The sequence below is a fragment of the Callorhinchus milii genome, unplaced genomic scaffold (assembly GCF_018977255.1).
Source record: "Callorhinchus milii isolate IMCB2004 unplaced genomic scaffold, IMCB_Cmil_1.0 Scaffold4, whole genome shotgun sequence".
In the NCBI taxonomy this organism is placed as follows: Eukaryota; Metazoa; Chordata; class Chondrichthyes; order Chimaeriformes; family Callorhinchidae; genus Callorhinchus; species Callorhinchus milii.
In genome coordinates, this window is record NW_024704745.1 from 20,719,739 (window position 1) to 20,745,804 (window position 26,066).

The window sequence follows — 26,066 nt, forward strand, 5'->3', positions numbered from 1 at the left end:
GGTATTGTTTTATCTCTGTTCCAGGAGAGATTTGGTTAACTATTACATATACTAGAACAGGACAGGAAATCTTTAGATATCAAGTTTCTCTTTAAGATGATTTTTAGTATTACATTAAAAATAATCTTTGCATTTGAAATATGTGGGTGTGATTAATACTTTCTTTGATTATATTTGATTCCTTTATAGTTAAAACAGTGGTATTTAACTGTGCCTTTTGTGAAATATTTTCATTTAGCTTCTGATTTAAAACCTGTATTGAAGCATATTTTGCAATCTGAGGCTGCCCAGAACCACACATTCCCATAAAGGCTACTTCCCAAGCTCCCGTTGACAGCTCACTCAATAATCCACCGCAGTCTACATTTTAGCGATAGTCATGAACCTTCCGGATTCAATACCCGAGCCTCATCCAGTCTGTGCTGAAATAGCTGATCCCAACCAAGGCTGGCAGTATAAGTGCTACAGGATGAAATAGCCTTTACAGTTGCAAAGATCACAAAATACACAGTCAATTTACTTAACAGTATATTCTGTGAAGCACTTTGAGATGTCTCAAAGACGTGATAAGGTGCCATATTAGAAGCAAGAATTATTATTGTTATTATCAATTTATGACATACATTAGAATGTTCTTCTTTACCAGGGTAATGACCTTAGAGTCCCATAGCGTAGTGGTTAGCATGCTCGCAAGTGAGAGGACCCCGGTTTGATTCTTGGGCGGGGCTAAACCTTAGGTAAGTTTCCTTACTTCGCATGCCTCTTTTTACCTAGCAGTAAGTAGGAATCCAATTATTAGTCGATTAGCGGATCGCTTTCCAGGGAAATAATCACTCCAAAAAAATAATAATCAGCTTGATTTTGGTATTTTTTTCAGATAATACCTGAGAGTTGAATTTTTGTTTGAGATAATGTTGCCCTGAGTAGTCTTCAAAGGCCACGAGTGCTTTCTGCAAAGTAAGCAGTTCCACAAGATATATGATATTCCCTCTTCTATTGTGACCAACAACACTGGTCTATTTGAAAATCCAGATGTGCTTCACATCCATTCAGGAAACATCCATGATAAATGCTAATTCTAGCATATCATGACAAAAAGCAGTTCCTAGCAGAGTACTGGTTCATAAAAAAAAGCCACTAATATTTGATGGTGTGGGTTCTGGTAATGGGGCCTGAGCATAACGGGAGCAATTTGAAAAGGTCTACAAGAGGCTAATAGCGGAAAAAGCCTTATATTTCTATAGCACTTATCAAAACGTCTCAAAACACTTCACGGTAATTACTGTCAAGTGTAGTAATTGTTTTTGTAGGAAAACGTGGCAGTCGTTTTTGCACAGCAATGTCCCACAAAAAGCCATGAGATTGAATGACCAGTTAGCTACTGAGACCTATAAAGGTAATTGTGGTTAGCAGGCTGAAAGCCCGAATGCAGAGGTGTAGCCTGAAACAACACCACCATCAGGAATTTGTTGCAGTAGAAAGTATATTCATCTTTTTGGGGGGAGAGGGAACATCAATGGAACTATGACACACCACATTGTCTCTTTCACTAGTCTCAAGCTCTGGCTGTCTCCCATTGAGTTAAGAAAAGAGCTGCCACTATAACTTTTCCTTTTGTTTTGACAGACATAACAAAAAGTGCTCAAACAGGTGTTAAAGGTTTGCAGAACCTACTTCGATTTCGCCAAAGAATAGTGGGCCTCTATAGAAACTTCAAGAGTGCTGGTTTAGGTTACAATCTATCCTATGTCATACTTCATTTTACAGTAATTGTTCAACTTGTGGCATTTTGCTGGTTAGGGTAGTGTTTGTATTGGGCAAATATTTGAACCCATTTTTTATAACTGGGAACGTTGTCAAGGCATTATGTTGCACTTGCAAGCAGGCCACGATTCTCTCCACATAAAACAATCCCCTGTGTTGAGGAATCTGTTCAGGTCACTCAGCATATTGATAAGATGCATTTGGGTGACCTCTAGCAGGAGCGGATTTTTCAGCTAATTTGAACCAGGCAATAGGTCAAGAAATCAAGGTCAGCCTCTGCAAACGAGTGAAAGCTTGGGCTGAAAAGCTGATTGGCATGTTCTTTGGCAGTATTTCAGTTTCTAAAGGTGTCACCTGCTATAAAGTGCAAGTATATTTGCACAGCTCAGTTACTTTAGATGCTTCAAACCCATCACTTTTGAGTTCTCATTGCTTTTAGTCAATCCCAAACTACACAGAAATCCAAGAGTCTTTCTTAGCACACATGAAAATTGCATTATAGTACATGGATACTAAATTTACATATTTGCTGAGGGCCACCCACATATTAAGCAGAACAAATGGGGAGTATTTAACAAGGGAAAAATCTCTGTAACTTCTGTTTACTTAACCAGCCCATATGTGCAGCCTGGGATTCAAGAATCTTTTAACCCCCCGATGGATGTAATGAAGACCCTTTTAGCTGACCATTCAAAGTATATTACTGTTGGAGCAGAAATAAAAAGTCTATGTTGTGAAGTAGGAATTTATACTGTGCAACTATGGAGTCCTGTAGTTCAGTGGTTACAACAACAACAACAAAAAAACTACATTTGTATAGCGCCTCAAGTCGGGAGGATGTCCCAAGGCGCTGGACAGACAGAGTTACGGACCCGAGCTCGAGGTGGGGGAGGGTGGAGGGCGGGGGAAACAGGGAGATCGAAAGCACAGTCGAAGAGGTGGGTCTTGAAGGTGGCGGGGGAGGGGGCGAGATGGAGAGACTGCGGGATGGAGTTCCAGAGGGAGGGGGCAGAGGGGTGGAAGGCCCGCCTGCCAATAGTGAGGCGAGCAAGGCGGGGGACGTGAAGCAGGCCGGAGCCCGCTGAGCGGAGGGAGCGGACAGGATGGTAGGCGGTTAGGAGGTCACAGAGGGAGAGGGGAGCAAGACCATAATAATAATAATAATAATAATAATCCTTGCATTTGATATAGCGCTTTTCACGTCAGGAGGACGTCCCAAAGCGCTTCACAGAACACACTGTAAAGTGAATTGACTGTATATTTGTGGGCGAATGCAGCAGCCAATTGCGCACAGCAATGTCCCACAAATAGTCGTAGATTGAAAATGACCAATTTATTATTGCTTTTGGTTTTGGAGGGATTATTGTTAGGCGTGTGGAGTAAGGAAACTTGCCCAAGGTTTCGCCCTGCCTGGAATTGAACTCAGGTCTCTCGCTTGCAAAGCGAGTGCTCGGGAGAGCTACAGGACTCCACGTGGCACAGATGTGGGTTAGAAAGTATAGTTGAGATAGGTTAGAGCACACGCCTCGCAAACGAGAGACGTGGGTTTGATTCCCGGCAGGGCGAATCCTTAGGCAAGTTTCCTTATTCCAACGCCTCTGTTTATTGAAGAGTAAGTAGGAACTCGGTTGTTAGTCAATTGGCAGGTCGCTTTTCTGGGGGTAATAATTCCTGCAAAAAAAATAATAAATTGGTCACCTTAATCCGCGACTGATTGAAGGACACTACTATGTGCAATTGGCTGTTGCATTTCGCCCACAAAATACACATTCAATTCATTTTACAGTATATTCTGTGAAGCGCTTTGAGACGTCTCGAAGACGTGATAAGGCCCAATATCAAATGTAAGGATTATTATTATTATCATGTGTAATAGCACCATGACTGAAGAGAAGATACTGTGGAAATCAATGAATCCACCAGGCACACAGAAAGTCATTCAACCTGGACAGAACAACTGTATTTAGAGTAGCATTTATTAAGGCAGGAATGTCTCAATGTTACTTTGTGGAGTTTACTTTTTGTTTTGAAAGCCTATTTGATTCTAAAAAAAAATTTCAAAGGAAAGCATATTCGAGTATTTATGGAATTGAATGTATGATAAGAAAACTGAAAAAAACTTTGTATAGAACAGTACATATTGCAAATAAGTTAACAGAGTGCAGTGTCATGGTTTAACTTATATCCCTTTTTAAGTAGTACCTTGGCTGTTTGAGTGGTTGAGTAATTGGAGCCAGACTGACTGGAGTTTTTGAGATCAGTTTAATAGTATGTCTGCAGTTCCTATTGAAGCATACAGAAGGAGCTAGCTTCTCTGGTATGTATGAAATAAGTTGTGGCATGATTTTTTCAGTAGAACTAATCAAATGTTCAGCAACTAGAAGATTTAAAATATGGGGTTTGGCTTCACATAAAAATGTTACATTCTACACTAGGAATGACCCATATCAATTTTTAGTCTAATCCTGCTTCTGTTTAGTAATTCAAGACAGTACTATCATTTCAGTTTGTTTAAGGGATTCTGTTTGTAAAGAAGCATTGTTTTGCATGTTTCTTATTTCTTCAATATGTCACTCAATGGCAAATAGATTTAAATGTTGTCACATACATGACTTTTAATCAGTTGTAATTAATATATTCCAGCCTCTACTTTCAGGGAGAAAATTCTGAACACTATTTTACTATGTATACCTTTTTAAATTATTTAAAGAGCTTATTAATTTAGTGCCTTGTAGTTAATTCTTTGATGAGCTTAGCAAAGTTAGTTTTCAGTTTGATATTCAGTAATATTTGGAAAAATCATGCATTTCGGATTGGCTTTAAAATAACTTTATTTTGTGCCCAAAGTTGGGGATATCAATGCAGCATAATGGAAGACTTGTTGCATTTCGTACCCTAGAACAACAACAACAAAATTAAATTTGTATAGCACCTTTCATGTCAGGAGGATGTCCCAAGGTGCTGGAGAATCAGTGTTTTGGACCCGAGCTGGGGTTCGGGATCGGGGAGGGTGGAGAATGAGGGTGATCGAAGGTACGGTCGAAGAGGAGGGTCTTGAGATTGTCTTGAAGGAGTCAAGGGAGGGGGCAAGGCAGATTGACTGAGGGGCTCGGTGGCCTGCAGCATGAGACAGTAGTAGAGCCGGGCGATGTTATGGAGGTGGGGAAGGCAGAGCAGGTCAAGGCACACATATGGGGTAGGAAGAATAGTTGAGGGTCAAACAAGATACCAAGGTTCTGGACAACAACAACTTGCATTTATATAGCGCCCCTCACACAGGGTAGCGTCCTAGAGCACATGATCAGTAGCTTCCCTAGCGTCAGTAATAAAGACTGTCAGATCAGGAACACAACAGTCAGTTGCAGAGTAAAAGATCCATTAACTGCAATATTGTAAGAGTGCACACTACTCACTGTATTAGATTGAATTCTAATTGTTTTTGAGACAATAAAAAGAGTTTATTGCTGCAAATTTGGTAAATTAGTAATAAAGGGCATAAACTAAGGATTGTCACTAGAAGAACTAAGAGAGAGTTTCGTTTTTTTTACACAGAAGGTTATTTTGCCATAAGTGGTTTAACAACATTTTGAAGGTGGCTGGATTAATATTTAAAAGAATTCATGAAAAGAGCAATGAATTGGGATTAGGACTGTAGTGAAGGAACTGGTTGCAGGGTAGGCTTGATGGGCTGAATTTTCTTAACTGTAAATTCTTGGCATCCTGTTGTTTCTCTAGCAGCGCCAATATAGTGCCAAAGTATTTGTGCTGCAGAGTTGCTTTGACTAGGAATTGAATTGATACTGTCCAAAATCCACAAGCTAAGGATGCTTACAGCTGGCAATGGGAGACTTTCATTCTGCAATTTTCAATTGGATTGATAGCCAGGGCCAAGAGTTGGAATGACAATTTGCTAACCTACCCTACAACCATGTTTCATTGTATGTTGATTTATGAAGAATATATGTCTGTAATGTTCTGAATTATAGCAAAATAATGGAGTAAAATATGATATATCAATGCTGTTATGAAACATAGGACATTTCACCCCAATAAGTGCAAAATAACATCACTATAATCAAAATACAGTCAATACACCTTACCATAAATTTCAATGCTGTGATGGGGTGCTATGGCAAATGCAAGGATTATTATTATTATGATATTATTAATAATGTTTAACCATCTCTTTCAATTTGACATAAAATGTCACCTGTGCGAGCTGCACACTGGTAGATCCCAAGGTGCTTTCATTTTTTCAATATTGGAGGCACCTATGTGTAATGTTTGGAGCATGAAGATTTCCTTTAAGTAGCGTGATATCAAGATGAAGAACATTAATGTTGTTATTAAAAAAAAGTTATTACTATTTTCCACCCACATTCAATTATGGGAAAAAGGGAATTTAAAGCATTTCAAATAATAATTTTCAAGTGGGATCATTGTCGTTTCAGGGAGGAATGTAAATTGAACACTTTGCTGTCATTTTTCCAACAGGCTGATATTTCTGTCCCAAGTTAGAAACAAAGGCAAACCTTTGCTTGCTGATTTTCAGGTGTGCTAGTGCCCCTTTTGAGAACTCAGAGGTTATGAAACAAAATGCAAATGCAAAGGAATAAACATGGGGAATAGATGTAATATCACCCTGATTGCGACACAGCAGAGGTTAGAAGTTCCCTGCCAACCTACATAGTTAATTTAAGATAGTGCCATTCAGGAGAGCTCTTCATCCATTCAGTGACCGGAATTTCCTTTTGCTATTTCGGACTAGAAGAGGGAGAAAAATTGGTGCAGAAAGTTGGCGGGAAGGAGTGGGGGAATGGATTGTTTGGATTTGTGCTTTGATATTGTGATTCTATATTGTTTGAGTAGTTGGTGACAGAACCACAGATGGGGAAATATGGTGAAGTTTTCACCCAAGAGACGTTAAAAAGCAAATAGATGGAAAGGCATTCATCTAGAAATGCTAATGGAGTTGTTGACAGGTGTAGTTAGAAAGCGCTGCCAGAAAGGCATCAGTTGTCAGGGTGGGTTCTACACTGATACTCCTGCATAGTTGAGTTATAGGGAAACCAGATGGTTTTTGCTATTGTGATAGAGTAGAAAAACTGGACCGTTTCCAACACAAAATTCCATCGAAAAAGTTATGTTTTTTAATTGTGCCTTCACACTTTATGAGGTTGATGGATCTTGGCATTGCCCTATCACTAGTTTTTTTTAGTTAAGTAAAGGTGTCAAGGGTTATGGGGCAAAGGCAGGTAATTGAAGTTAAGGTACAGATCAGCCATGATCTAATAGAATGGCGGAACAGGTTCGAGGGGCTGAATTTCCTTCTCCTGTTCCTATGTTTGACAGACGAGAGATAATCTAAACTTTTAGATGGAGTTTGGAGAAACCTGCTCCCTCCCATAGAATCATAGATTCATAGAATGTTACAGCACAGAAGGAGGCAATTTGGCCCATCGTGCCTGTCCTGGCTCTTTGGAAGAGCTCCCCAATCATTCCCATTCCCTGCTCTTTCCCATATCCTTGCAAATTTTTCCTTTACAGGTATCTATCCATGGAAGTTGTTATTGAATCTGTTTCCATCATTCTTCAGGTAGTGTACTCCAGATTGTAAGAACTCTGTGTGTAAATAAAAAAAATGTAAAAATTCTCCTCATCTCCCCCTGGTTCTTTTGCTGATTATCTTGAATCTATGTTCCCTGGTTACAGACCCACATGCCAGTGGAAACAGTTTCACCCTATCATAATTTTTAACAACAACAACAACAAGATTCCATTTATTGAGCGCCTTTCACGTCGGGAGGACGTCCCAAGGCGCTGTACAGTTGGGTCAGGACCCGAGCAAGGAGGAAATGGTCAGGGTGAGGGGAGGGAAGGGAGGGAGCGAGGAGGGGGTAGAGAGTCGAGAGGGGAGCTGAAGGCACGGTCAAAGAGAAAGGTCTTGAGACCAGCCTTGAAGGAGGAAAGGGAGGAAGCAAGGCGAAGGCACTGGGGGATAGAGTTCCAGAGCCTAGGGGCTGAGAGGCTGAAGGCCCGGCCACCGATGGTAGGGCGGTTGGGGCGGGGGATGTGGAGCAGACCGGAGCCAGAGGAACGGAGGGTACGGGCAGGTAGGTAGGGGGATAGTAGGTCGGAGAGGTAGGAGGGAGCAAGGCCGTGAATGGCCTTGTAGGTGAGGGTGAGGATCTTGAATTCGATCCTCTGGGGGATGGGGAGCCAGTGGAGGTGAGCGAGGGTGGGAGTGATGTGGTCCCGAAGCCTGGTGTGGGACAGTACACGAGCTGCAGAGTTCTGAATGACCTGCAGCTTGTGGAGGGAGGTGCCGGGAAGGCCGGCGAGGAGAGAGTTCCTCTATTACAGCTCCCCTTAACCTTCTCTGCTCTAAGGAGAACAATCCCAGTTTCTCTTGTATCTCCACATAACTGAAGTCCCTCATCTCTAATATCATTCTGGTAAATCTCCTCTGCACCTACTCCAAGGCCTTGGCATCCTTCCTAAAGAATGGTACCCAGAATTGGACACAATGCTCCAGCTGAGGCCTAACCAGTGACAATAAAGGTTTTGTACTCTATGCCTCTATTTATGAAGTCAAGGTTCCTGTGGCTCAGTGGTTAGAGCACTCGCGTTGCAAGCAAGAGACCTGGGTTCAATTCGCAGCAGGGCAAAACCTTGCAAGTTTCCTTGCCCCACATGCCTGATAATTAATAATCCCTTAAAAAGAAGAAAACAATAATAAATTGGGTCACTCAATCCATGACTGTTTGTGGGACACTGCTGTGCGCAATCAGCGGCTGTGTTTTGCCCACAAAATATATAGTCAATTCACTTTACAGTATATTCTGTGAAGCTCTTTCAGACGTCTAGAAGACATGAAAAACACTTATTATTATTATCCCATATGCTTTAACAGCTCTATCAACCTGTCCCGCCACCTTCAAGAACCTGTGTCTGTGAACCCCCAGGTCTCTTTGCTCCTGTACCCCCATTAAAACTGTACCATTTATTGTATATTGCCTCTTCTCATTCTTTCACCCAAAATGCATCACCTCAAACTTCTCTGCATCACTCTTAATCTGCCATGTGTCTACCATTTCACCAGTCTGTCTATGTCCGCCTGCAATCTGCTACTATCTTCCACACTGTTTATTATATTCCCAAGTTCTGTGTCATCTGCAAACTTTAAAATCTTGCTCTCTATATCCAAGTCCAAGTCATATATATATATATATATATATAGACTTGTTCTGCCAAGAAAAAGAATAATTCAGTGCTCTGGAAATGTGATCTTGCTGTACTGAGACATTATTATCTCACCAATACCTTGAAACTGATGGGGCTGTAATTTCCCCGAGAACAGATTTTTTTTTGCCATTGTATTGGTTTTGTTTTTTTCAAACAAAATCAATTATATTCCATGCTCATCAAAGTCAGGGCTGTCAGTTCTACTGGGAATGGGACTATTTTTCATTATGCAATCTGATACCAGCACCAGATATCCTTTGCTCAGTTTAGATGTACTAGAGAACTGCTCTTAAATAGAGCTCACAATGTGCCTTTACTTTGCTGCCAGGATATTCCCCTCTGCAGCCTTTTGACACTTCCATGCCTCACATAATTTATTTTCCTGCCTTCTATCAATCAGATTGCTCAATTAATACATATTATGGTTGAAGTACAAGCAGTTTTATTGCTGAATTATTACACATTATTGAATTACTGTCAGTTTTGTACTGCAGGTTTGGATCCAGTTAGACTACTATCCAGGTTTGTTTTGTATAGAATCATTTTCCTATTGAGAAACTGTAGTATAACAGGTTAGAGAATGAATCCATCAGTGACATGGTCAGGTACACCTAAGCGATCTATTTTCCTCCGTTTTCCCCAGTGTTTTTCTCCTGCAGGTAACGACTTGTTGAGGTACAGTTTCAGATGTGCAGACTGCAGAGACTGTATCTCACCAAAGAGGCCTTTATGATCCTAGGAAGTGGGGCCTGGTTTACGAGGTGAATGACTCTCCTCCAGGAAAGGAGGAGAAAAAATAACATTGTCAGGGAACAAATGCTTGTGAGAGAATAACAGCATCTGGTGACAGCCATTATCTTTGGCACAACAGTCCTACCCTCCTGTTGGCAAAACTCTCTGTAGTACAAATAGGTTATGTGACCAATAGAACTACATTCTGGCAGCTAGTCTGACCATAAACAAGGGAACAGAGATCAAATGCTTTATGATTGGAGAAACTGACATAAAACACATTCCATTGTTTCTCAAGGCCGAAACAGTGAAAGTTGAGATCTTAGATGTTAAGTGTAAGTGGAGTGATTTCACTGTAACTAGAGAAAGATGCATTCAATTCCAGGGCCCATGAACTGCAAGAATTACTTGGCTGTAAGTGGCTTTCTACTGTACTCCTTGTTCCCGTTCACATCTCTCAGACTCATTGCACCAATTCTGACCTGTGAGTGCTTGTGCATCATATTCCTCCCTGCAGTCGGTGATAACAAATCTATGTGTTTGGGTTTGGAGAATGAAAATTTAGAATTTGAGTGAGGCAGGCAAAATTCCAGATATGTCAGAAACATTTATCTGTGATACCCATGACCATCAAGATCTGGATTTTCTTGCAAAGCACAATCCTGGCTTGTGTTCATTTAGACGTCTGGAACCTGACCCACAGTGCAAGGTTGATCTGTGGGACCCATGTGTTTGTAGAAGATGGATTGAGATTACGTTACAATCAAATGAAAACAAGTAGTAAGAGGTTTTCTGTTTGGTGGAAACTCCAGTGTGAACTCTCTTCTTTCAGTAGAAATCCCTTTGCTGCTGATAAGAGTAGATTCATGTAAAAAAATGCATTTAACATTTGCGATATCTTTCTTTGAGTGTGCTTTTAAAAGAAAGTTTAACATTTGCTTTCCTATCCAGCATTCCCCAACCTTGCTCTCCTGAGACGTTGACGCATAATAGACTAGAGTTTTATAGCCATAAACAGTGGTACCAGCCGGGGTATTACAACTAACCTCAATTTTGTTGGGTTAGGGAAGAAATCAGCCAGGTCCCCTTAATCATTATCCAGAGGTCCCTCTGCTGGAGGGTACCTATATGTGTGGACGTTGGGTGAAGACAGGATCAACCATTATAATAGTTGGGTGGTGGGGGGAGCAGGGGCACATCCGTGGATCTATCTATTATGTGACAGCCTTATGTTCAGTTTTCAGCGCTGAAAAGATATGCTTCAGTTGAAATGAGGTATCCGACCAGGTGGGGGGATTAATTGGTTCTGCTAGTTTAATTTAACAGTACCTCGACACACACTCTAGGATCCACAATCTTCGTCTCTTGCCAAGATGTGTTTAATAATCTTTGGGATTTAGCATAACTCAGGTTACAGTTTTCACTCTATCTTGAACAACAATGGGAAGACAGTAGGTTTCGTATTTTGGAGGAAGGTGGGTAATGAGCATTCTTCATCCAAACCGTATTTTATGAGTTTATTCCTCGATGAAGAATTTCATTAGAATTCCTATGGACCCACAAGAGCTCCGCTCTACATTATGCCAGAGCAGTGTATGAGTTGGTATCGACATGTGCGTGTGGTTACCAGAAGGAGTCTCTATATGAACATTTAGGATTCTTTTTTTTTCTTTGCCAACTAGGTGCCTGATATAAACTGAAAACATTCTCCAAGCCAAAATATAGAGAATTCCACTTACTCAGGGCTTCTTTTGTCTGGTAATGGAGTCTTCATTCTCTCCTCAATGGACCAATCCTGTAAATTATGTACAGATTAATAATAGTAATAATAATAATAATTTGGTCATTCAATCTACAACCATTTGTAGGGACACTGCTGTGTGCAATTGGCTGCCGCGTTTTGCCCACAAATATACAGTCAATTCATGTCACAGTATATTCTATGAAGCGCTTTGAGATGTCTAGAAGACTTGAAAAACACTATCAAATGCAAGGATTATTATTATTATCACAAGTTGGCAAGAACCAGGATTTGGGGATCCCAGAGCGTGCTTTGAGGTACTTCTTGAGTTTAACCAGCAGCCCACAGAACCAATCCACCATCTGGTCAGACTCTTAATTTCAGCTACAGAATATTTTATTCAGTGTGTTTGGTCATTACTAGCAATAATTTCCAGGAAGCCTTGTTTTCAGCTGGGAGAGAAACAGTTCATTTGGATGTGCTTGCTGAGGCAAATGGTAAGAAAACAGCTGTATGCGGAGTGAGAGAGACCGAGCCATTGGCACAGGGAAACATTTTAATGTGGCTCAGCTGCCAGTTTGCTTAAAGTTATTTGGAGTGATCCATCACAAGGCTTCCCAAGAGAGTGTGTGGTTCTCTGTTTGTCTGTGGGCATGTTACAGATTGTATGGGGAGAATGAGTTGAATAGAAGCTTTGAAATTTGAGAATGATGCTGCAACCAGAATGCCAACAGCATTCAACACACTTGAACCCGCGGAGTGGTACTGATCAAAGGGGGCAGTGTAGAATAAGAATTGTTTAAATTGTCCTCCCAACAAACAGGAACCTTAGGAAAGCAACTGCTCACCAATCCTGATAAATTTTGACTTGATTTTTCGAGACAACCTATCATGTTTCCATCTAATAAGCAAGAGGAGGCATTTTCATGCACATACAGGTTTGAATTCCTGTTAGAGCTGAGTTAGTGCATCTGGCGCGGGGCAGAAGTAAGGGTCCTGCAATTGTTATAAAGAATCCTCATTAGCTCGGGCTTTGGCTAGTGATCACTATCCAGTAAACTCTAGAGTAGTGTGTGTGAGAGTGCGTGTGGCATTTGTTGAGGATAAAATCAGATTAGGCTGTAGTGCCCCGACTGTTGGGTAGCCTGCTAAATCTTTTGCCCACAAAATATGCAGTCAATTACTTTAAAGTATATTCTGTGAAGTGCTTTGAGAAGTCGCGAAGATGTGATAAGGCATTCTATCAAATGCAAGAATTATTTATTGTTATTACTTCCGCCTGAAGTAGTATTTCACACATGAAGAATGACAACTTGGGCAAGGTACCCTTGGAGAAATAGCCCCTTCAGGAGAAATGTGGTCAAAGGCATTCGATAGTTAGCACTGACCTTGGTGGTGGGTGGTTGTGGTGGGTAGGTGGGGGGAACCAATGGCCATATTCCCACTGATAACATCACGTATCAGATTTTTCTTCCTTGTAACTGAATATGTCATGCTAGCACAATAAGAGAACTTTTATAAAGTTGGAGATAAGGCAAATAAGATCTGACGTTAGAGTGCTCATTACTAGATCTGAATTACTAAATTAAATCAAGTATTCCCTTCCTTGCTCTGACATCCCTCATTATGAGCACAGACATTCATTAAAAAGCAATTGTGTGTATATGTTAACATGCTGCTCCAAAGTGCCATTTTAAATTAGGTTATAAAATCAAATAAATTGTTTGGTGCAGAAAAAAAATGCAGAGCAAAACGATAGTTAATTTCTCAAGCAGGATTATAAACTCAGTGGATTGATTTTTAAAAAATTGGTTTACATGGGTTTTGGTATATAAAGGATTGTAATTTCTGGGCTAGGTTGAAAAAGTCATTTTTTTTAATTGAAACCACTTAGCATGGGGATGTCAATGAGCATTGTAACAAGTTTCCAAAGGGGAAATTGCAGTACTGGGTTCAATGGCACAGCAAACATAAATAAGCAACTGTGACTGAGCATCCTCACATAGCAGTCACCTATCTGCCTGATCAAAGGAAGCCAAGAGGAACCACCATTGTCATTTCTGACTGAAACTCTGTCTCAATGTGCTTCTGGCCCCAGGTTACGCTCTAGCAATCAACACGAATTCTTATCAATGTCCTGTCTTTATTGCGTCTTTCACACTTCTGGTTAGTGTCAGGAGTGGAGTCTGAGAAGGGAGAGTTCTCAAAACAAGGGAGAGTGGGAAAAACACGAGGGTAGGCAGACTGGGACGGGGATATTTTGGAGACTCTGCTGTAGGAACTGGGAGAAAGAGAGTCAAGATCTTTCAAAGGACAGCAGTGAACAATGAGCCATGAACAAGGAAGATGTACTGCAAAATCTACCAGATCAGTGGAAAAACACTGACTGATTCAATCTTGATAATTACAAGAGTCTCGGAACTAAACAGGAACTGTGACTCAATCATGTAGCATTAATATCGTTGGCGCAGGTGCCGAGCTGAACAAAACAGTCGGGTTGAACTTGTCCACGCTCAGGACTGAGTTTGTGATAGGCTGCAAATCCAGGCAGCATTACACGGGGCACCTTTGGAGACACTTAATTATATCACCGAATGTGCTCTGCATAACACGAAGGTGGTAACTTATATTGACACCTTTTACATCGGGGGAATGTCTCAAAGCACTTTACAAGGATAAAGTGGGAGTCCAAGCTGCAAAAGAGATGGGGTGGGGGGGTAGATGGGAAAGACAGTCAAAGAGAAGATCTTTAAAGCAGCAGCCTTGAGCGCAGATTTTAACCTGTTTGTTTTTTTTATCTTTGTTGCACAACAGATGCTCATAAATTCTTCCATGTGTACTGGCTTGGAGACCTGGGTCTAAAGCAACAGTTGCTTGTTGCTGGTTACTTTTGCTCATGCTGGGTGTGTACATAGGGGTCTATTCTCCAGGTCCGCATTTTATTTATTTAAAAAAAGTTCCCAGATATGTGTATAGAACAGAACATAAACCAAAAGGAGTACTTTTAAGCAGACTTTCAGGAGCGTGACTGATCACAATCAGTGAAGGATACTTACTTTTCAGCTGCTGTTCAGATGCTCCTGCAGATGAGGGGAATCACACTTCCTGGCTGTTTTGTGTGTATAACACATAATATTGATCCTAATCCTTACTCCCTTACATGTGGGATGAATATATATATTTAACACCTTAATTGTGAGTATGAATAGTTTCACTGGAGATATGAATTAAAGCATGCCGCCTGCTATAGCATATCCTGTGAAACTCTTTGGGATATCTTCCTGATGTGGACAGGGAGAGGTTTGTGATGATCCTCACAGACATCATAAACCTCTATTTGTCCAGTGGTACTGTTCCCACCCCATCAAAAACTGCCGTCATCACTCCTATCCTTAAAAACCCTCCCTGGACTCATCTCTACAACAACAGCAACAAGATTACATTTGTATAGCGCCTTTCACGTCAGGAGGACATCCCAAGGCGCTGGACACTGTACAGCATTTCAGACCCTAGCTGGGGGGGGGGGAAGGGAGGGGAGGGGAAGGGGGATGACTAATGGCATGGTCGAAGAGGAGGGTTTTGAGGCGGGACTTGAAGGAGGCTAAGGAGGGGGCAAGGTGGAGTGAATGGGGGATGGAATTCCAGAGGTTGGGGGCAGAGGGGCTGAAGGCTCTCCCACCAATGGTGGGGCGGATGGGTCGGGGGACGTGGAGCAGGCCAGAGCCGGCTGAGCGGAGGGAGTTGGCAGGTTGGTAGTGGGTTAGGAGGTCACAGAGGTAGGGTGGGGCAAGACCATTGAGGGCTTTGTAGGTTTGAACCAGGATTTTGAACTGGATCCTCTGAAGGATAGGGAGCCAATGGAGTCGGGCGAGAATGGGGAAGATGAGGTCGTGGAGTTTGGTGCGGGAGAGGACACGGGCTGCAGAGTTCTGGATTATCTGCAGCCTGTGGAGGGAGGAGTTGGGAAGGCCGACAAGCAGGGCATTTGCATAGTCGAGCTTGGAGGTGATGAAGGCATGAACAAGAGTTTCAGTGGCCTGAGCGGTGAGGTTGTGGTGGAGTCGGGCGATGTTACGGAGGTGATGGAAGGCAGAGCGGATCATGGCTTGGATGTCGGGAAGAAGACAGTTGAGGGTCGAACAAGACACCTGGGTTGCTGACAGGCTTGGTGAGTTGTAGTGTGCAACCATGGAAGTTGATGCTGTCAGAGCCTGAGGTGCTGAGGCACTGGCGCGAGCTAATCGGGAGGGCCTCAGTCTTGTTCACATTCAACTGTAGGAAATTTGCCCTCATCCAGGACTTGATGTCCGATAGGCAGTCTGTCAGGGCAGCAGTGGTCCTGGAGTTGAGGGTGGAGGCAGAAAGGTAGAGTTGGATGTCATCTGCATACATATGGAAGTTGACCCCATATCTGCGGATGATGTCACCAAGGGGAAGCATGTAGATACGAAAGAGGAGAGGGCCAAGGACAGAGCCCTGGGGGACCCCAGAGTTGACAGTGCGGGGGCTGGAGAAAAAACCGTTAAAGGCAACAAAGTGGAGACAGTGAGAGAGATAGGATTCGATCCAGGCAAGGGCCGGTCCGTGAAGATTAAGTAAAGAGGAGAGGCGAGGTATGAGGATGGAGTGGTCGACAATGTCAAAGGCACTCTACTCCCAAACTACCGCCCCATCTCCAACCTCCCTTTCCTCTCCAAGGTCCTGGAAAGAGTTGTTGCTTCCCAGCTTCGTTTCTTCCTCTCCCACCATTCCCTTCACGAACCCCTCCAATCGGGTTTCCGTGCCGCCCACAAGGGCCAACAAGAGAAACAGCCCTGGTCAAAGTGACAAATGACATTCTGTCCATCTGCAACCAGGGCTCCCTCTGCCTCCTCGTCCTCCTTGACATCTTTGCTGCCTTCGACACTGTCGACCACTCCATCCTCATCCCCCACCTCTCCTCTCACCTCAACCTTCACGGCTCTGTCCTTGATCGGTTCAGATCGTACCTCTCACACCGCCTCCACTTCATCTCCACAACAGTTTCTCCTCTAGCCCCCGCACCATCTTGTGCAGCGTGCCTCAGGGCTCTGTCCTTGGTCTCTTCCTTTTCAATATCTATATGCTCCCTCTTGGTGACATCGTCTGCAGACATGGGGACAACTTCCACATCAACAACAACAAGATTCCATTTATAAAGCGCCTTTCACGTCAGGAGGACGTCCCAAGGCGCTGCACAGTTGGGTCATGACCCGAGCAGGGGGGAAATGGTCAGGGTGAGGGGAGGGAAGGGAGGGAGCGAGGAGGGGGAAATGGTCAGGGTAAGGGGAGGGAAGGGAGGGAGCGAGGAGGGGGAAGAGAGTCGAGAGGGGAGCTGAAGGCTCGGTCAAAGAGAAAGGTTTTGAGACCGGCCTTGAAGGAGGAAAGGGAGGAAGCAAGGCGAAGACACTGGGGGATGGAGTTCCAGAGCCTGGGGCTGAGAGGCTGAAGGCCCGACCACCGATGGTAGGGCGGTTGGGGCGGGGGATGTGGAGCAGACCGGAGCCAGAGGAACGGAGGGTACGGGCAGGTAGGTAGGGGATAGTAGGTCGGAGAGGTAGGAGGGAGCAAGGCCGTGAATGGCCTTGTAGGTGAGGATGAGGATCTTGAAATCAATCCTCTGGGGGATGGGGAGCCAGTGGAGGCGAGCGAGGGTGGGAGTGATGTGTTCCCGAAGCCTGGTGCGGGACAGTACACGAGCTGCAGAGTTCTGAATGACATGCAGCTTGTGGAGGGAGGTGGTGGGAAGGCCGGCGAGGAGAGAGTTCCCATAGTCCAGCCTTGAGGTGACAAAGGCGTGGACCAGAGTTTCAGCAGCGTGAGGGGTGAGGTAATGCCACATGTATGCGGATGACACCAAACTCTACTTCTCTGCCTCCACCCTTGACTCCAGGACCACTGTTGTCCTGACAGAATGTCTGTCAGACATCAAGTCCTGGATGAAAGCTAACTTTCTACAATTGAACATCAATAAGACTGAGTAGCTCCCATCAGCCCCTCCACACCTCAGGCACTAACACCATCCATGGTTGTACACTTCACCTTGCTAAGCCAGTCCAGAACCTTGGGGTCTTGTTTGACCCTCAAACTATCCTTTCTACACCACATGTGCACCATGACCCGCTCTGCCTTCCTCCTCTTCTGCAACATCGCCCAGCTCCGCCACTGTCTCACACCACAGGCTGCTGAAACCCTTATACACCCCTTCATTACATCGAGGCTCGACTATGCAAACTCATTGCTTGTCGGCCTCCCCATTTCCTCCCTCCATAGGCTACAGATCATCCAGAGCTCTGCAGCCCTTGTCCTGTCCCACACGAGGTTCTGTAACCCTATCACCCCCATCCTCGTCCAATTCCACTGGCTTCCCATCACACAGAGGATATAGTTCAAGATCCTGGTCCTCATCTTCAAAGCCCTCCATGGTCTTGCTCTCCCACCTAACTTTGCGACCTCCTAACCCCCTAACATCCTGCTCGCTCCCTCCGCTCAGAGCGCTGCGGCCTGCTTCATGTCCCTCACCTCACTCGCCCCACTATTGGCAGGCGGACCTTCTGCTACTCTACTCCGACCCTCTGTAACTCCATCCTGCAGTCCCTCCACCTCACCCCCTCCCTTGCCATCTTCAAGACCCACCTCAAGACCCTCCTCTTCGACCATGCTTTCGATCTCCCTGCTTCCCCCCCTGCCCTCCACCCTTCCCGATCCCAACCCCCAGCTCGGGTCTGAAACTCTGTTTGTCCAGCACTTGGGATGTCCTCCCGACGTGAAAGGCGCTATACAAATGTAATTTTGTTGTTGTTGATGTGAAAGGCTCTATACTAAATGCAAGGATTACTATTACTATCATAAATTAATATTGGGCTTTTAATTGGAATTTTTCAAACAATTAGAAGAGAAGTTCTGTAATCACAGAGGAAACTTTACGACTCCTTCATGCTATATATTTAATCCTGAAGGTAACATCTCTCAGAAAATAACTTGTTAATGCACTGCGAAATCCCTCAGCCCTGTGTTCAAGATTTGTAGCCACCCTAGAGAACATCAAATCTGACAACCACGGCTCAAAATTTGAATAAAATAGTTCATAATACAACGACTCTCCTGAAAGCAGAGTTATCTATCCCTCAGAGTGTGCTGACAGTAGGTGATCTTTGAATCCAAGTTAGGACTCGCTCACATTGAGTTATTTTTAGTTTTAGTTATAAATTGAGATGTGTTCCTTGCGTAGTTCACACGTTATTTTCATTAAAATGTTTGACTCCACCAAAGTCGAAGTGAACATTCCGCACAGTTACAGCCTCTTGGACCTTACTCAATTTTGGCTCCGCACTTCCAACTTCTGGCTCAGTTCTCAGTTTCTTGGCTTTCACTCAACTCCAGCCACAAGCTGGAATTCACCACTTGTTTCCAGCCCCAGGATTCCCATGTATCGGATTTTTTTTGTAAGTTTGACCCAAAAGTAAGGACACACTTTACTTAAGACACTTTACTGAGCATTAAAGTTTCTGAATGTTTTACCCGTCCAAATAAGCTGACTCATCATGAGGTATAACTCCACGTGTACTGTCTGCTGTGAGGTACTTGAATCTCATAAGCATCTTTCATGTGTGAGCCTAGAGTATGAGAGGCAACTTGCTCTTTTGTCTACGCAGTGAATCAGAGCTGACGCTGATCCTCCCCACCCATTCATGTCCACACATATGATGTTATACAACAACAACTTGGCTTTATGGATGTTTAAGTAGAGAAGTGTCTCAGACACACACCTTCCAGGAGGCAACACTGGAAAGCAAACAGGTACAGGAGCCTTGGATTTTTCTATTCCCTAACCTAACCAATGGATATTCAGGTCAATTGTAACTCCCTGACTATATCCCTGGGTGACAACTGCTTGCAGCAAAGATCTTTTACAATGTATCTAGATCATTTTCACATTGAGTCATGGCTTTCTCAACTGAACCTTCATGAGAGCATTGTGACAATTTGAATTATACCAGATGTAGATGATTTTGTACTTGGTTTAGTCTATCCCTTTCAAAAATAGTGATCAAATATCTTATCCAGTCCCACTGCTGTTGAACAGATCCTATTATCATTTCCATACCATTATGAGGTTAATGGGACCTTCCCTCTCAAATATGTACACACGCAGACTCCATCCATCCTGCATATAAATCTAATTGTTCTTTCCTCCCTTGGTTCATATTGTGCTTTGCAGCACCATTATCCATCTTTGCATGACCTGGAAAGGGGTGGGGGGAGAGAGGAGAATTTGTCTGTTGAAGTCAATGGTGCATGACCCGCTCTAGGGACCCTATGTACCTTAGTTCTGTAAGGAGCAGTGTTCCTTTCCCACTGGAGCACTTCATACCAGAATGACCAGCTTTATCAAGTGCGTCTCTATTTTAATTGACTGCAGACTGCCTGGTCATGCATCTCTGATTCACTCTTATCTGTAATAAATATTGCATTAGCTTAGTTATCATGCCTCTACTTGAGGGCTGTGACATTAATTTTTTTAGCAATGTTTTGCTGTTTGCAAAATGTAAGCAACCTTTTTAAATTAAAGATTGACAAACCATGAATCAACTTCATCTGAAATTCCCTCCACTGTATCACCCCACCCTAACTGCTATCTCCTGCAACCCTCCTGATCCAACCATTCTCTTCAATCTGCGAACATCAGCCTGCTTCATGTCCCCCACTCTATTCACTCCATCCTCCAACTCATCCTTCCCCATTTCCAAAGCCCACCTCAAGACTTGCCTCTTGTTTTCTGCCATCTTTTACCCACCCATCGCTCTTTGCAGCTCTCCCCACTCCCTAGCCGGGTACCCAGCCACCTGCAAAAGGGCTTTGAGATGTCCTCCCGATGTGAAAGGTGCGATATAAATGCAAATTGTATTGTGTTGAAATCAAGTCAAGGGTGAAGATTCCAAGAAACCTGATTCAAAGTGATTCTCCCACCTCTGGGTAGGGAGGTTGTGAGTTTGAACGCTACATTGGATGAGCTGACACTGCAATAGAAGACTGAGCAGTGCCATATCATTAGAGATGCCTATCCTTCGAATGAGATGGTAAACTGAGGACCTCTCTGCCTAATTTTGTGGCTCAAGACAGATTCCAGCAATCCCATTATATTATTTTGAAGAACAAAGCGTTCTCCTGGCCAATATCCTTGGCACAATATTTTTGTCCAAATTCACCACAAAGAATTCATCTCACTGCTGTTATTTTGAACGTGTTGTTGCAAATTAGCGACATGCAAAGCAAGTAGAACTATTTATTATTACACCTGAAACGTTGTTCGGCAAACTGCCTGCTTGTTGTGAGCACATGTGCTATGTGCAAGGAGTGCTGCAGATGTCACCTCCTTCACAAAATGATATCAGTGGCACTTCCTGCTCATAGTATGCATGCACAGGAAGTGATATCAGCAACACTTCTGTGCATAGTCCGTCTTCACACAAATCCCAGGAAATGACATTAGCTCTAACATGTTTTTTTTAGTGCGGGAAACCAGTTAGTCAAGCCGTTTCAACTCCATTGAGCCCAAAGCCTGGCTTGAATCTTGTCCTTTAAACAAGGCTTGTGCTTGAAGGCCCGGGCCTGCCATTGCTGGCTTACTTTATTTCTTCTGTCAATCGTATGTGAACTGTCTTTTCAGTGAGCTGTCATGGAATGACTCATGTACTATAGAGGGAAAAACTTAAGCAGAGTCCAGTGGACGTCTGTTAATTATATGAGTGAGTGCACACATCTTTGATCAAACGATCCATGAAGCGGCAGGACTTAAGTTAGGTCACAGATGCTATGGGGACAGATCTGAGAAAATCGGAAAAGTTGCAGAAAGACAGACAGCTTGTTTTGTTAACAGGAACTATAGAATTGTGCTTTGAACACGTTCAAAATCTCATTTCCTGTGAACTATTTTATAATTTTCTGACTGGCAAGGTATCCACTTGCTACCTTTTTTTAATGTATTATTCCAACAACTTAATTAATAATGAATGATTTAATTGCAAAGACACTTTTGGAGTTGGTTCAGATGTTTACATTGTAGTTGAGTGACTACCAACAGCTCTGCTGAAATGTTTTGTACATATGATTGGCAGGTAAAAAACAGTCACCATTGACTTAGCAGTGCCCCATAGGACCCTGGTTACAAGACAAGGTTCATGGCACAGTTTATGGTCAATTCTGGATTTGATTTTAGTATCAAGTCATCAAACTTGCATTCTGAAGGGCCCTGAAGGCATTTTTCTAAATTGCAACAAATGTCTTAAAATATATGAACAGAAATTCTAGAACTCAACATGTTAAAAAGGATACTTTGGGCTGGATAGGTTGAGTGGTTGGCAGAAGGAGCTGGAGCCAAGATGATAAATTTTGCTTTATAGTCTTACTGAAATTTACATTTGCTAAGTTTCTTTCCTGCAATTTAGTGTCTCAGTGTATACAAGCCTGATTTAAAATTTAGGACAGATGCCAGGAAGTATCTCTTTACACAGAGGATAATCCCATTTAACAAACTGCTTGATTCTGTAATGGAAAAACAGCAGAGTTTTTACTCTGCGATTGAGTTAAGTGCTCTGAAACACTACCCTGAATGGAGGGCACTATTTAAGTGCAAATTGTTGATGTTCTGAAAAGATGAAATGAAATAGGTCAAAGGGCTTTCTTCATCTGTACCATATTGTCCCCAAAGATACAACAAAAATGATTATGTTATATGTTTCTATTCTGTATTTCTTTGTACTTTACAATAAATGTAAACTGTCCTAAAGTTAACCATTAAAACAAGATATCTTAAAGGAATTAACTGTACAGTACTTCCTATTTATCTATCTTACAGTAAATCTGTACCTCTGAGATATCTACTTGAAAAGATTTGTAACTGTTTCTTAGGTCATTGGAAATCTGCTAGTCATCCTAAAGACATAACTCATTAGGATGTCTAAAATGTCACTATACTGCATTACTGTGCAACATTTTGCTCAAGGTCCATTGAGGAGAAAGACAGATAACATGGACTAGTTATCTATTAAAGCATGTTGGATACATGCATCTTTATTGGACTGATTATTCCTTTTCTGGGTCAGAATGAGACTTTTGCATTTCAGAAAGTGCAGTCTCTCTTTGATTGGGAGCTTTGGGTTAGCCAGGTACATTCTGTTCCCATAGCTTTTTTTAAACACCCGGCAAATTGAGGACGGGTCTCAAAACCCTCCTCTTCGACGGCGACCTTCCTACCCTTGGGACCTCCTCCCGACATGAAAGGCTCTATACAAATGTAATTTTGTATTGTATTGTTTTTATCCATTGGCTGAACTTAATGAAAGAGAACAGTTGTGCCAGTATTCGAGGAACCAACAGTCAAACCCGACACAATAAGACCAATCACCACTGAAGGCAGTTCAAGCACAACTACTGTGATGAAGTGAGGGGCAAGGGTAAACCCGCAGTCAGATATTGACAAGATGAATTTTCTGTGACATACATATAATTATGATAGGAATACAGCTTTCCTTCTTCTGTGAGGAAGACCCTGATCACTTGTTTGCTAAGTGAATTCTGTATTACTAGGTTCCCCTTTGCATGTCCTCTTTGTCAAATAGCTACATTCCATAATAACCCTTTCATTCCGTACAGCATCTTACCATGTTATCGAAACATCTCAAAGCACTTCCCAGGATTTACTGTAATGTGTAGTGACAGAGTATTTCAAGTAAACACAGCAGCCAATTTGCAAACAAAAATATACTACAAACAGCCTAGAAGTGAGTGTCTGTTTATGTCTGGAGGGTTGTTTGCCAGGACACTGGGAGCAACTCTCTTCTCTTTTTGAGTAATGTCATGGCATCTTTCTGTTTGGGGAAGTATTCAAAGGATGCTGTTTTATTTATTAATCTCTCTTATGGTTGTAAGAGTCCCTGCAGCTTTGTTTAGGTAAGGCTTTACAATAATGCTGACCACCAATAGAATAATAATAATCCTTACATTTGATATTGCACCTTTCACTTTAGGAGGGCATCTGAAAGTGCTTCACATTATAGATTATGAATTAAAGTGACTGCATTTTTCTAAGTAGTGCAGAGGTTATTATTTACAATAAAAAGGCATGGCAGAATCATTTTCCTTAAACTCGTATGAAGGATAAGAGTAACCTCCAGGGAAGAATGTCTTTTTTATTTTTTTTAAAAAAGGCCTGTGATACATGTGTGATCCCTAGGGATTGGTTATTAGCTTTATGCAACCCATCTTAAACAGGTTAGTAAGAGATAAAGCCTTTGAAGGTAAACCATTGTTTCCCTGCTTAATGCACTGCTGATTCATCACTGTGTCTAATACACCAAAGATACTATATTAAATTGAGGCTTTCTTATATATGACCTCAATTTTCATTGCTTGATTATAAGTGTCTGTGGTCACAGAATGCATTGTTGATGAGAATTCAATGGGGAGAGAAGGAGTTGGTGAAGTCAGAACCTTTATTGTCTATGTGAGGACTCATCCATCAACCTGTCACCTTAGGTTTTAATCCCGTGGCCTCTGGTAAATGAAATAACATGTCTTGACTTGAATTGGAAACTACTCGGCTTTCTCAGTCTCTGCATAGCATTGTCCGTAATGTTGTGGTTCTACCAAGAGCTCCAGTGGCATTAGGTGTTAAAACAAAGTGAGATTAAAAAACAGGAGTTTGATGTGTGGGTTACTTCATTAAATGAGGTAATTGGGGATGACAAACAGTATTGTCAGAACACTATTTTGCTTCCCAAAACAGCGCTGTTAAAGTGTATTTTGCCCCCCTCCCCCCAAGCAGATTGCCAGGTTGTGTGCCGAGTAGTTTGATTGCTACTCTCACGAACCAGATAGGCTCATGTTTTCAAAACCTCTCTGAGGACTGGTACAGTGGCCTCATTCCAACCAAAACTCAGGAGATTCCCGTCTGCTGAAATCATTTGGTGGTGCTCTCTCCCTCTCTGTCACACAAATAATCCCCAGAGAGCAAAAGAGAGAGAAAGAAAGAAAAGAGATTAGGAGGACCCAGAGACACAGTGTAATGAGAAAGAGGGACTAAACACAGAACTATAGCGTTCAGTGTCTAACAGTGTGACAGCAGATTGTTCTGTCCCTTTACTTGTGGGTTACTGGACCATCGTTCTTTGTCCTCCTCAGATTTAAAGCCGGTAAGATATTTGTCTGAAAGGTCACTTGCTGATACAAACTCCAATCACTTTTATTGTCTCAGTTCTCTGAAAGGAAATGAATTGGAGGTACAAGCAGCCTTGGTCATTGTCTCTCATTTGTTCAGCTGTGTGTGTGTGAGAGTGGTAAGCAGGGAATGTTTACTGTAAAGATGCTGCTTTTTCAGAAGGGTTACTGAGATTTCACTATCTAGAAAACATATCTTTTTATCAGGGGGTGGGGGGATAGAGAGAGAGAAATAACTTGAATATTGAAACATGAAACAGAAAGTAAATGAAGGGCTTACTTAGTGGTTTAAATGCTGAGTGTGTAGTTTGCTGGAGAAGAGACAAAAGTGGTTGTTATTATGGAAACCACAAAAGAGGAGACATTTCATTTGTGTAAAATGATTATCACTGCACTTTTAAAGGCGGTGGTTACATTTTGTGAGTTTTGGACTATTTTTGTTTTCTTTGATTTAAAACCATGATGATAATAATAATAATCCTTGCATTTGATATACCCCCTTATCATGCCGTTGAGTTGCCTCAAAGCACTTCACAGGATATATGTAAAGAGTTGTGACTGTGTATTTTGTGGGCAAATGTAATCTGGTTAAAAACAGATAATATCACATTCGAGAAGATAATGCCCTGACTAGTCATCATTTGAAACCTAAACATGTTCCACAATAACCAATAGTAGTTAACATTAAATAATTGTAATACTTTAACACTTTAATACATGCAAATAATCCATTAAATTGAATGTATTTAATACTGCACTACTGTTTTCCAAGGGTCTTTTACACAATGACTGAAATATATTTTCCAGCTATGGTGACTGTTTCTTATGTCATTGGAAAACTGCTAGTCAGCCTAAAGACATAACTCTTTAGGATGTCTAAAATGTCACTGTACTGCATTACTGTATGACACTTTGTTACAGCTCAAGGCCCAGTAAGGAGGAAGACAGATAACATGGACTAATTATCTATTGAAGCACGTTGGATATTTGCATCTTTATTGGACTGATTATTCCTTTTCTGGGTCAGAACGAGACTTTTGCATTTCAGAAAGTGCAGTCTCTCCTTGATTGGGAGCTTTGGGTTAGCCAGGCACATTCCGTTCCCCCAGCTTTTTTTAAACACCCGGCAAATTGAGGAATGTGGCAAACCAAACTGCAACAGCAGCAACATCAGCTTCTGCCCATTTCAAGGTACTTTACAGAGGGGATGTGGATCACTGAGTAAAATGGGAGGTTAGTGTGGGGGAGTAAGAGTTTATTGATATCACAGTCAAGAGCTAACTTTCTGGGAGGGTTTTAAAGGCAGTGAGATAATGCAAGGCAAAGGAATTATGAGAGAGAGTTCAAG

At 42.4% G+C, this 26,066-nt stretch overlaps 1 protein-coding gene across 1 annotated transcript in view; it reads left to right on the forward strand.

Moving 5' to 3' along the window:
- The window catches only part of LOC103177517 (E3 ubiquitin-protein ligase Midline-1), a 211,048-nt gene that overhangs the window by 51,255 nt on the left and 133,727 nt on the right, over positions 1-26,066 (forward strand). The window lies entirely within an intron of this gene.